Below are 10,477 nucleotides of genomic sequence, written 5' to 3'. Positions count from 1 at the left end.
AGCATCTGGATTTCGTAGCTGTCCTGTAGCATCATATATCTTAATCAAATGTGCTCTTTTGATAATCAGTTTTACTAGCCTGAGAGATTAGCATTTTGGGGACATTTTTCTAAATGCCTTGTTTCATAATCAAGTGGCCCAAGGTTCAGCTAATTACATAAAAGTCTGAATCACAGTCATTTGATTTGGAATTGGAAGCCGTTTTTAGCACAAAATGATTGGTTTGGGGGCCAATCGAAAACATAATTACATTATGAGTACCTTGATTGAGTGAAGTTCTGTACATTGTTTACCCTGCTGTCAGCAATTTATTACTTTTTCATCTCCATTTTGGATATCACAGCCCCCTGGTATCTGTGCTGAATAAAACTAATCAACTGTCCTTTTGCATTTTATTTTGAAATATTGAAATATTGTTAGACCATCGTGGTGTCTACCAGATCAAAAATCTTTTAGGAAAAGATAAAGTCTTCCCGAGGCGTCACTTGACAAAAATCATGTGCTGCCTTTTCTTTATTTTTCATACATGTATATATTTATAATACAAATCAAAATTTACAATACTGAAGGTTTCACATAATCACAGTTCTCCAATTTGGAAGTTGGAAGCGCCCAAACAAAGCTTTTTAAGCGGATATTGTGCAGGCAAACTAGGATTACTAAAAACTGCAGGATTTTTTTGGAGCACTTTTGACATAATCTTTGTGATGTACAGAACCTCACATTTATGCGTTTGCAAAATATTCCAAGCAACCGAACTCATTTTTACAGACTGTTTCTTAGTCTCAGCTGACGGCCTATTCGGCCGGTTTGATGTGCGACTCTTTTCCCAATTGTCAGATGTCATAGGGTTTTTTACACATTTACTGGACATTCCACTTTTCATCCATCATGCATGCTTTCTTGCCGTATTAGGTATCGGCTACTAAGCCTTAGTAGAATATTAATAGAGAGTGAATGAATGTGTTTGGTTCATTTGGATTTCAATGAAGGTGGGGCTAGGCAAACTAATGATTACTGGCTTTTCCTTAAAGGCAGTGTAAACCATTGGTAAAATCCCAAAAATTGGAATACCGTATAATCCTGAAATACCTTACTTGAAAGAAAGTACACAAGAGTCTCAAGCAGTCTGTAAAATATTTCCACCCTGAATGCTGCCATTTTTGAGAAAAACAAAAATTTAGCTCTCTTTATATCGTATGGTCGGCCGACCATCGTAATAGAGTTAATTTCACTTCGTACATCACATCCTTTAACAGGCGCCAAATTTCTTGTAATATGTGTTGTTTTCAGATGTTGTGGGAGTCTCAATTAGTGAACGGATAAACCCAGGAGCAGCTAAAAATATACTGACATTCTTTCACCAAAAACACTGTGAACTGAGATTATAGAAACCTGAGTGTTCGGCGTCAAGTAGAAAATAAATTGCATCCTTGTGAAGTTGAATTATATTTAAGGAAAGATTTTTTTTATTAACGGAAAAATTTGCAAATTCAAAATCACCCCTAGATAATAATAGTATAATCTAATATGGCAGCTGTTTCCGAGAACGATGATTTTCGTCAACAAAAAGTATGATTTCCACACGTTAATCCTCCCTTGTTTTAGACATAATTCGTTTTCACTTATAATTATTGACTCAACCATAAATGGTGTTTTAGACTTTCATCGACGTGTGAACTGACATGAAAGTGCCGTAATAAACACGACCACGTGTGTGCGTGCATTATGTAGGCCTACTCGTTTTGATGTCACGGACACGAGTCGACTGCTGTGTTCCTCAGTGGATGCAGTTTTTCCATGAATCCGCAGTGCTACATAAGGTAAGGTAAATTCACTGATTACTCGAAGCCGGTGAAAACTGCTCCTTTTTTAAGGGAATGAGAACCTGTCATACTCGCTTCCCACCCTGACCCCGTGGACGATGTCTCTCATAAATTTGTTCTGCGAACGCCTTATATTCCAAAGATTTTACGCAAGATAAAATACAAGACCTTCTGTTTATAAAGCGTTGAAAACGCCGTGCTGTTTTTCTCGATTTTTCACAAAGCAGTTGACTCAGCCATGAAATAAGTGAGTGGAATGTAAGTTGCAGTGAATATTACACACCGTAATCAGCCAATTTAAATTGCGCGGTCTCCATGACAATGATCGTACGCACATTACACAAAATATTTGTAATATTACTTTTAAAAGAAGGCTAAAACCACTTACAAAAATGAAAATAGCCAAAAAAAATTATGTCGAAAAGAACGGTGATTTAAATTTACAATTTCCAGCATTTAAAATTTAACATTAAACTTAGTTAAAAAGCCAGTTTAAAAAGATATGAACTTGGATGCTGCTCATAACAGTTGAAGACAACATTTCAGGCTCGTTGTCAGTCACTTTGTTCTTTTAGATGCAATCCCTTCACACGTTTCTAGGTCGTGTTGTCACTTAAATGACTTGATCTCTGAAAATCTCCAGAACAACCAACCATCTGTGTAGAAGTCTTGAAGTACTGCCTTCACAGCTTCCCAGAATCCAGTGCAGTCCTCTTCCGTGCAAATGCTGGGCAACAAAAGGACAAGATCGCTTTGCATACGATTACCTATTGTAACAGGACCAGATCGCGGTCTAAAAGGCTTAACGGACTCAGAGTTGGGGGAGACGAGACGGGACTGACAACAACTCACGGACTTACGACGAGTACCAAGACAGTCAAACACTGAAGTAATAACACACCAGACACAGCGTTTAGATTCCTCTATTATTCTCAAGCTGATTAGCTTTAATTTGCCTCATTTCTTTCGCTTACATTCTTGATCTCTCTGATTTCTTCATGCCTAATGACCAGTGAGTAACACGATAGCTGATAAAACACGTACATGTATAGTGGGACGTCTCGCCTCGTTTCGCGAAAGTTTCTGTTCTGCTCGCAACTGAACACGCTGCCTGCGAGCGCGAAGACCAGCGGTGACCTGATTGACCGGCATCCTCTCAGGCGGCGATCACCCACTGATCACACGCCCTGCATGCGCTTTGCCTCGCTCGCTACATTACCCCCTCTGTAGCGGCCAATTGTTTGTGTTTTGACGTTATGTAATCGTTGCTTGTCTTGTCATTCTGGTTTTGCAGCATTTCCCTTTGTGATTAACAATGCGAGGTTATTTTATCTGTAAAATGTTCTACCAGTGAGTCTTTAGGGCGCCCTCTATTGATGTATAACTTTTTAGGTCAAAGGTACCCCATGATTCCGATGTTTCTCAAATTAATTCCAATGTACCGTAACTTTCCCAAAATCAGTATAAGATTAACAAGGTTATAAGGTCCCAATTCAATTGATATTTGGTTCAACACAATCAGTAAGTTTATAGATTTATTTAAGGTAGAAATTTATGATGAGTATGAGGAATTTATGAGTAAATTTTGGCAGATTTGAGTAAAGGGTTTTATGTACTTGGTGGTTGGACGACTTTAGTTGGAAACGGTACGACATGACATCATCAAGATGCAGACTGTGTTTATTTGTGTAGGGCAATGAAATTGTTTCTCATGGTTGTTTTAATGTTTATCATTGCAGTGAACCACCACCACCAATTGTAACCACCAACTATACTAACCAGCAATAGTACAAACAACTTCATCTCTATGCATATCATCAAACTGATCTGTTCTTGTCATCAATCATCAGACTGAATAAATTAATATCCGACTCATGTTATGTATAACTTCAATTAATCATGATGCGTTCTCGATGGGACCACATCCTATTATGTAGCCAGCATTTCTAAGGCTACACCCTCCTTTAAGGGGAGATGTGTCCCCACATCAGCAAATTTCAAATACAATCCGTAAGAACAATAAGCAACTCGTGCTCTGCATAAAAAGATATCACAGTAGCTCAATCAACATCATTAAACATCAATTATAATTACTCGTCAAAACACTTTTCAACATCTGAAAACTGCAACAATTAAGGTAAACCTAACCTAACTTCTCTTTGACTTTAATTAGAAAGTGAACCAACAAAATGTTACGCGCGAATCTCGTAGTATAGGCCCTACATCTATGGATCCGTCAGAAAATGCTCCTGGATATGCCGAAGTGAAATCTTCCCGTTGTTCTCCAGGACTTCTTTTATGGTGCGTTCCACCACACGGGAGCCCTTCATCGGGTCGGTGTGGGTGCTCACGTCCTTCGTTAGGCCGATGAGGGAGCGGAAGGGGGCTATCGGAGGCATCACGGCTGCTGCGCTCTCTGTTGGGGGAGGAGAGTGTAAGTCTCTTACAGACTCACCACGTCATCTTCATGGTTTCGTCCTGGGGTTCTGGGGACTTCAGGCTCTGGGTCTCTGGCATCTACTGACTGGCTTGTCGAGCCCTGATTTTCTCGGTGTGCAGACTGCCAGTGTCCGTCCAGGTCGTGCTTTCGGACAAAGGACTGGGGGCAGTAGGGACATTTGATTCTTTTTCCGGCGACGATGCTGTTCGTCAATGTGGCGCCTCAGATTGGTTTGGGTTGAGAATCCCCTCTTGCATTCAGCACACTGGTTGTGCCTGGTTGGACTTCTTCGCTCCGTCGGTGAACGGCTTCTACTTTGGCGCATTCTCGGCCTGCAGAAAACAGAAATGAAACGCAAAAGGGTACTAGTTAGGTCTACACACACACCAATCGCCAAACCGTCAGTGTTGTTCTGGGGTATAAAGGCGGCTTGTTCTGCATCCTCTGGTTCTGGGATGTTGTACTCTGGATCATCAGTAGTGTCTCACACTACTGGCTCGTCTCCCTCGTCTGGATCGTCAATGGCTTCACCTGTCTCTTCTTTGTCTGAAACCTTGCCCAGCTCACTGTCGTCAACCCTGTCGGACATTACTGGTGGATTCTGGGGTACCTCTGATGCTGTTTCAGCAGATGATGTCTCCGTTTCACCATGGAATAGTTTCAACAAGTTTGTGTGAACCACTTTCGGCTTATGTCTTGGGCTCTTCTGCATTCTGACCACTACATCACTGAGGGTCTCCGTAATGAGGTACGGACCATCAAATTTCGGCTGCAACTTTGGGGACACCCCCACCTTCCGGGTGTTGATTCTCATCATGACTGCTGCACCAACTTTGCAGCTGTCGTTGGTTACTTAATGGTCATAGTGCCGGCGTTGGTAGCAGGCAAATTTCTTTAAGTGTTTTCTCGCTTTTTCATGAGCCAACTCTAATCTCTCCTGCAAGTCAGCCATATAGTCAGGGGCATCCAGCGACTCGCTCGGCAGAGCAGAGTTGCAGATGACATCGATTGGAAGCTCCACTTCACGACCAAACATTAAGTTTGGTGACATTCTTGTGTTCTGCTGATGTGACGCTCGATATGCCATCATGATGGCAGGTACATGCAGATCCCAGTCTTTCTGGTCTTTAGATGTATATGACGACAACATCACTTTAAGGGTTCTGTTAAGTCTGTCTAACTACCCGTCGCTTTGCAGGTGGTATGGTGTCGTTCCCGTCTTGTCAATTCCAAGGAGTTGACAGGTCTTCTGAAACAACGCACTTTCAAATTGTCTGCCCTGGTCACTGTGAAGAATTCTTGGCGTGCCGAAGCGGCAGATAAACTCGTTGACGAGGACATTAGCAACCACATCAGCAGTAACTGAAGCCACAAGGTACGCTTCAGTCCATTTCGTAAAGTAGTCTGTTATAACTACTATGTAGCGGTTACCGGCAGCAGTCTCAGTAAATGGGCCTTTGATATCGATCGCTACTCTCTCTAGAGAAACTCCAAAAATCTGCTGTTGAAGTGGCGCTCCTCCGTGCCGAGCAGTCTTGAAGACCTTTGATACAGATCTTGCAGATGGATGGGCAAAGTCGGATTGTCCGAGTCGTTAACAGAAGTCCATTCTTCGACAGCTGCTCTTACAAGCTCAGTGTCACAGTTTGATTTCATTTAAGAGATTTTTGTTTTATTATAGAAATGTGCCGTGTTTTGTTAACTTCAAATTGTGCTAAATTCCAGAACGTTGTGGTTCAATTGAACTGAATGGTTAAAGGTATTCACTGGCGGACGAAATGCCGAGGCCAGTGCCTGGTAAATTATTCAAGCGATACTCCGAAACTTGGAAATGTTGTGAAAGTGATTGGTCAGAAATCGTTTGAAAGTAGTCAACTGTATTAAATCGCCTCAAACCGAGATCCTGACCAAAGACCACAAGTGCCCATCAGTATCTTTTAATTTTTATATGTTCTCCTCGAGGTTTGCTTTGAATGTATTTAAGATGAACTGTGTAATTAGTGGTATTTAAAGGGGGGTTCATATATTAAATGCGTTAAACTGTATTTCATCGTGTTTGGTCCTAGGCCTATATTTTCTCCGAGTCGTTCTGTTCAGAGTTTTGGTTCAAAGGTACCATTTCCAAGGTAGGGTTGTCCTGCGTTGTGAGCTCGGGGGCTATTGCATCTACTGCACTTAAAGTTGCTGCTGTTGTTCCCTTGTGAAGGATGACCTGATCCTCCCCTGGGTTCATGAAGCGTAGGGGTATCATCTCAGCACTAGTGCTGACTACCAATGGTGTAACCATGACATGGCTCCTTTTGCTGAGTGATTCAGCAGGCTCAACTTTCCCGCGGGGAACATTCATACCACCACGTTCGAGACTTTCCGCAACAAGAATTTCCGTCCAGGGGGGAATCACGACCGTTTCCAAAACAGTCACCCGACAGCTCTGCTGTCTGTCCGCCGTCTCCCTGGTAGGGTGGCCTCAACTTGTCCTTGTAGTTCAGTGACTGGTTGACAGTTGCTCTTCATAAAAGGTAATTCGTTATTCCAACCCTCTCCAATTTTTCCAAACCAGTCATCGGTGATTGTCTCTTTGGGTCAACAAAAGGTGGATTCCAGACTGGCGAGGTTGACTGTTCCCCCGATGTTTTGCAGAGGTGAACGGGTTTTAGAAGCGGCTCGATGTGTGAGACGGTAGCTGGTTGTCTGCTTGTGCTCTGGTTTTCTCTTCTCGTACTGGGCAAGCATTCAGTCTGGTCAACATAACCTATCCCTCTCCAGTCCATCTTATCGTGGGGAGTTCCTTGGTTCTGAAGGTTGTCTCCCAGTGGCAGAGATACAGCTTTACCGATACCAACTCCTCGCAGGTCATCGCCTGTTCTCCGAGCCCTCGCTTGGAAGCTTAAGCCCTTGCTGTCCCTCGTGGATGAAGCAATTTGAACCACCTTGGCTCTGTTCTGGCCATACCATCTGTCGAATTGAGTAGGGGTCTCTTTGTTCTCTGGTTCGGAAAAGACTGCCAGAAATGTCCAACCCAGAGTCGTGACGGGAGTCTTCACTTGTTTGTACCCTGTTAGTGGGACTTTACTGCCTACTACACTGATAGTGGGCTCCGTACACGGGACATTCACTCTAGGATGTGGTGGAGGGTGCTTGGTAGAGATACCTGGGCTAGATCCTTCTTTCCCAGTACATGTTTCTCCATGATTTCCATATGTGCTGGCTTGGGGGATGACCAAAAACGAGCTTAAGCTTTGTGTTAGCACTTCAATTTCACGGGAAACCCTCTCATACTCCCTCTCAAGTGCATTATACAAGTCTAACCTCCCCCCCGGGTAAAATTGCCTGCAGGGAGTAGGCCTACCTGTATACCTGACCCATCCATTGTGTGCCTATCAGAAACCTTCAGTGTCTTTAATTTGATCTTTTATTTTAATTAAACTCGAAATGAGTACTCCAAAACGCCAGTTTCTCCGGCCGGAATGGCTATCCGGGCGGAATCACTCCGGGCAGACTAACTCCGGGCGGATAGAAGGCTCCGCGCGGATGGCTCGATCCGGCAAGCGGGGGCTCCGGGCGGACGGTTCCGACGGACTACTCCGACGGATGGCCACTTGTGCTGACCCACGCACCGGCTCGGTATACACCAATAACAGCCTGCGTAACGCAGAGTCCCCGAGGTTCTACACGCACAGCTCGGTATACACCACTGCTGTGGTTCGTTGCCTTCAGCTCAATGCAAATTTATACCACAGACTCTTTTGCTGCTGTGTGGCCTTTGAAACTTCTGTGGATTATTTCATGGATGGTTCTTTTTTTTCTCTCTAACTGCGCTTCCCAGGTATTTGGTTATAAATTTAAAATTCGTCTATTTTAAACAAATGAAAAGATATAGGCCTATGGACATTTCATTTTGGTTCGGGAGGGGCCTTAAAACCCTTCAAACAATTGCATAGCACATCATCACCTGCAGCGGCTTTATCCGTGTAAGAAAGGCCTCTGGAGAGTTACCATCATCCTCGTCTGGCTGGAACTGAACCTATACAGAAAATGAAATATAACGGCTGTTAAAGTAAGCCTAAAAGCTTAACATTTTATCTAGTTTGTGTAAAAGCCAAAGTAAAAAGTACAAAGGCCTAGAGAAACTACCCTGTAAATTAGACTGTACATTTGACACAGGTTCATCGGCCACGTCAAATAACATTACAACCAAACTGCCTGGAATGATATAGTACCTAAAAATACAGAGGAAATTGGAATTGACAAATCTCATCTCACTAATCCAATCATCCACTAAAGCCATACAATACCAGCTGATATGTTAATTTGACAGCTTGACTTTAAATGTGGAATAAAAGAGAAGACAGTCAAGGACAATGTTATGATTTTTGTTATTATGCCCTTTGGTTTCTGCCCATGGTCTTGATTCTTGTATTAAAGACATCTCTAAGGAAAACATGTTTTCTCTAATTTCATCTGTTCAAGCATCCAAATCGAATGCAGTGTCATTTGTCTTCGGAGCTCAGCTATAACAACCTAAAAAAGGGCTTTTTTTCTGTTTATGCCAAGATGTGAATTCTGCATACATAGATGGCGTCATTCGGAGAAAACAGTGAAAACGAAGAGAACCCTCGCCAGTGTTCGTAGTGGATAAACCCTTGCGCATGCCAAACAATGGCTACAAATATTGGCTACATGCATCGGTTGGCTTGCACAAGAGTTTATCTTCACTACAAACACAGGGCAAAGGTTCCCCTTTCTCTGAATGATCCAATCTACCTCAGAATTCGCATCTTGGCATGAACAGAAAGAAAACTTTTTAGCTTCTTGTAGCTGAGCTCAGAAGGCTTAAGGTTACCACAAGGATAAATGTGTGTAGAATCTAATACAACAGCAATATTGGAATTGTACTAAAAAATGATAATGAGCCACAGTAAACGTCACTTTTAAAAATGAAATTACTAAGCTCTCCCCACATTTCAAATTGTCTTCCGTATCAATATCAAGTTACCTTCAAGGTTGGGCAAAACTCATAATTCTAGGAGAGCTGGTGATCCAACATTGTGTAAGCAGACTGGAGGCTGGAATGGCAGCCAAACTGGATTTATGGGCTAGATGTCAGATTGGGTGTTAGTCTGGTTGATATAGCATAAGCGTTACTATACTGGGTGTCAAGCTTGGTGTTAGGCTCGGTGATAGGCTACGGTCAAGCGTCCTGCTTGGTGTAACACTGCGTGGTACTGGCATAGGTTTTAGGCTTGCCATTTTAGGCCGAGTTTCTGGCTGTGATGATACTATATTATAGATTCTAGATAAGGCTAGGTGTTAGCCTGGATTTGACGCTGGGTAAATGACTTCAGATAAATCTATAGTAAAGATTGCGGTAACACCATGTATTTATCTCTTCTTTGAGTATGTGTGGTTCTGAGAAGAACCGGGGAATAACTCGACGTTTCGAGCAGTGTACTCTGTCCCTCTTCAGGAGACTGCAGGATTCTAACTGGGAGTGGGACTGAGGAAGGGAGAGCTGGAAAAGTCATCAATAATTAAGCACTCCCACACTGAAGACCATCAAATCAACTGGAGCCAAGCTGAACTTATCACCAGCATCGAACGATGGTATCCCCGCCGCATTAGAGAAGCCATGGAAATCATCAAGCACGACACAGTTCCCCAAGACATCGGCTTCAACATCAGCGATATCTGGCGCCCCATCCTCACATCCCAGTCCAATGGGTCTCCTATACCCTAGGACTCCCTAGTTAGGTTTCCCCCTCAGTCAGCCTATGGGTCTTCTATACCCCTTGGCACCCAGCTATTCACTCTCCCACTGCCAACTCCAACTGACACGCTCCGGTAAACACACACACAGGGCATGCAGCCCCAGGATCCAGTGCAGCATCAATTGTTCCCGCCATCACTGTTCCCGCCTTAACGCCTCACCGAGCTAATCCCTACATCTGGATCCCTCTCTACACCATATAAGCTCCACTCCCAGTTAGAATCCTGCAGTCTCCTGAAGAGGGACAGAGTACACTGCTCGAAACGTCGAGTTATTCCCCGGTTCTTCTCAGAACCACACATACTCAAAGAAGAGATAGATACATGGTGTTACCGCAATCTTTACTATAGATCTAGTTTCTTTCACCATGAAAACCTTTAAGTCTTATATGACTTCAGATAAGTTTGAGTACTTCAGCTGGTGGGTGTAACAGCATCAAGCCTG

At 43.2% G+C, this 10,477-nt stretch overlaps 1 long non-coding RNA gene across 1 annotated transcript; it reads right to left on the bottom strand.

The window, feature by feature from the left end:
- Positions 1–636: 636 nt before the first annotated feature.
- On the bottom strand, positions 637–9,728 carry LOC147796973 (uncharacterized). The gene is made up of 3 exons (XR_015427551.1): positions 9,263–9,728; positions 8,219–8,290; positions 637–4,598 (listed from the first exon to the last, which is right to left on the bottom strand). It is a non-coding gene; the product is annotated as an uncharacterized LOC147796973 (long non-coding RNA).
- Positions 9,729–10,477: the final 749 nt, after the last annotated feature.

This window comes from Acanthaster planci, linkage group LG13 (genome assembly GCF_054643075.1).
Source record: "Acanthaster planci isolate LZ-2023a linkage group LG13, COTS_SCS, whole genome shotgun sequence".
In the NCBI taxonomy this organism is placed as follows: domain Eukaryota; kingdom Metazoa; phylum Echinodermata; class Asteroidea; order Valvatida; family Acanthasteridae; genus Acanthaster; species Acanthaster planci.
Note: the sequence above shows the minus strand (reverse complement) of the source record. Positions and strands in the feature narration are given on the sequence as shown.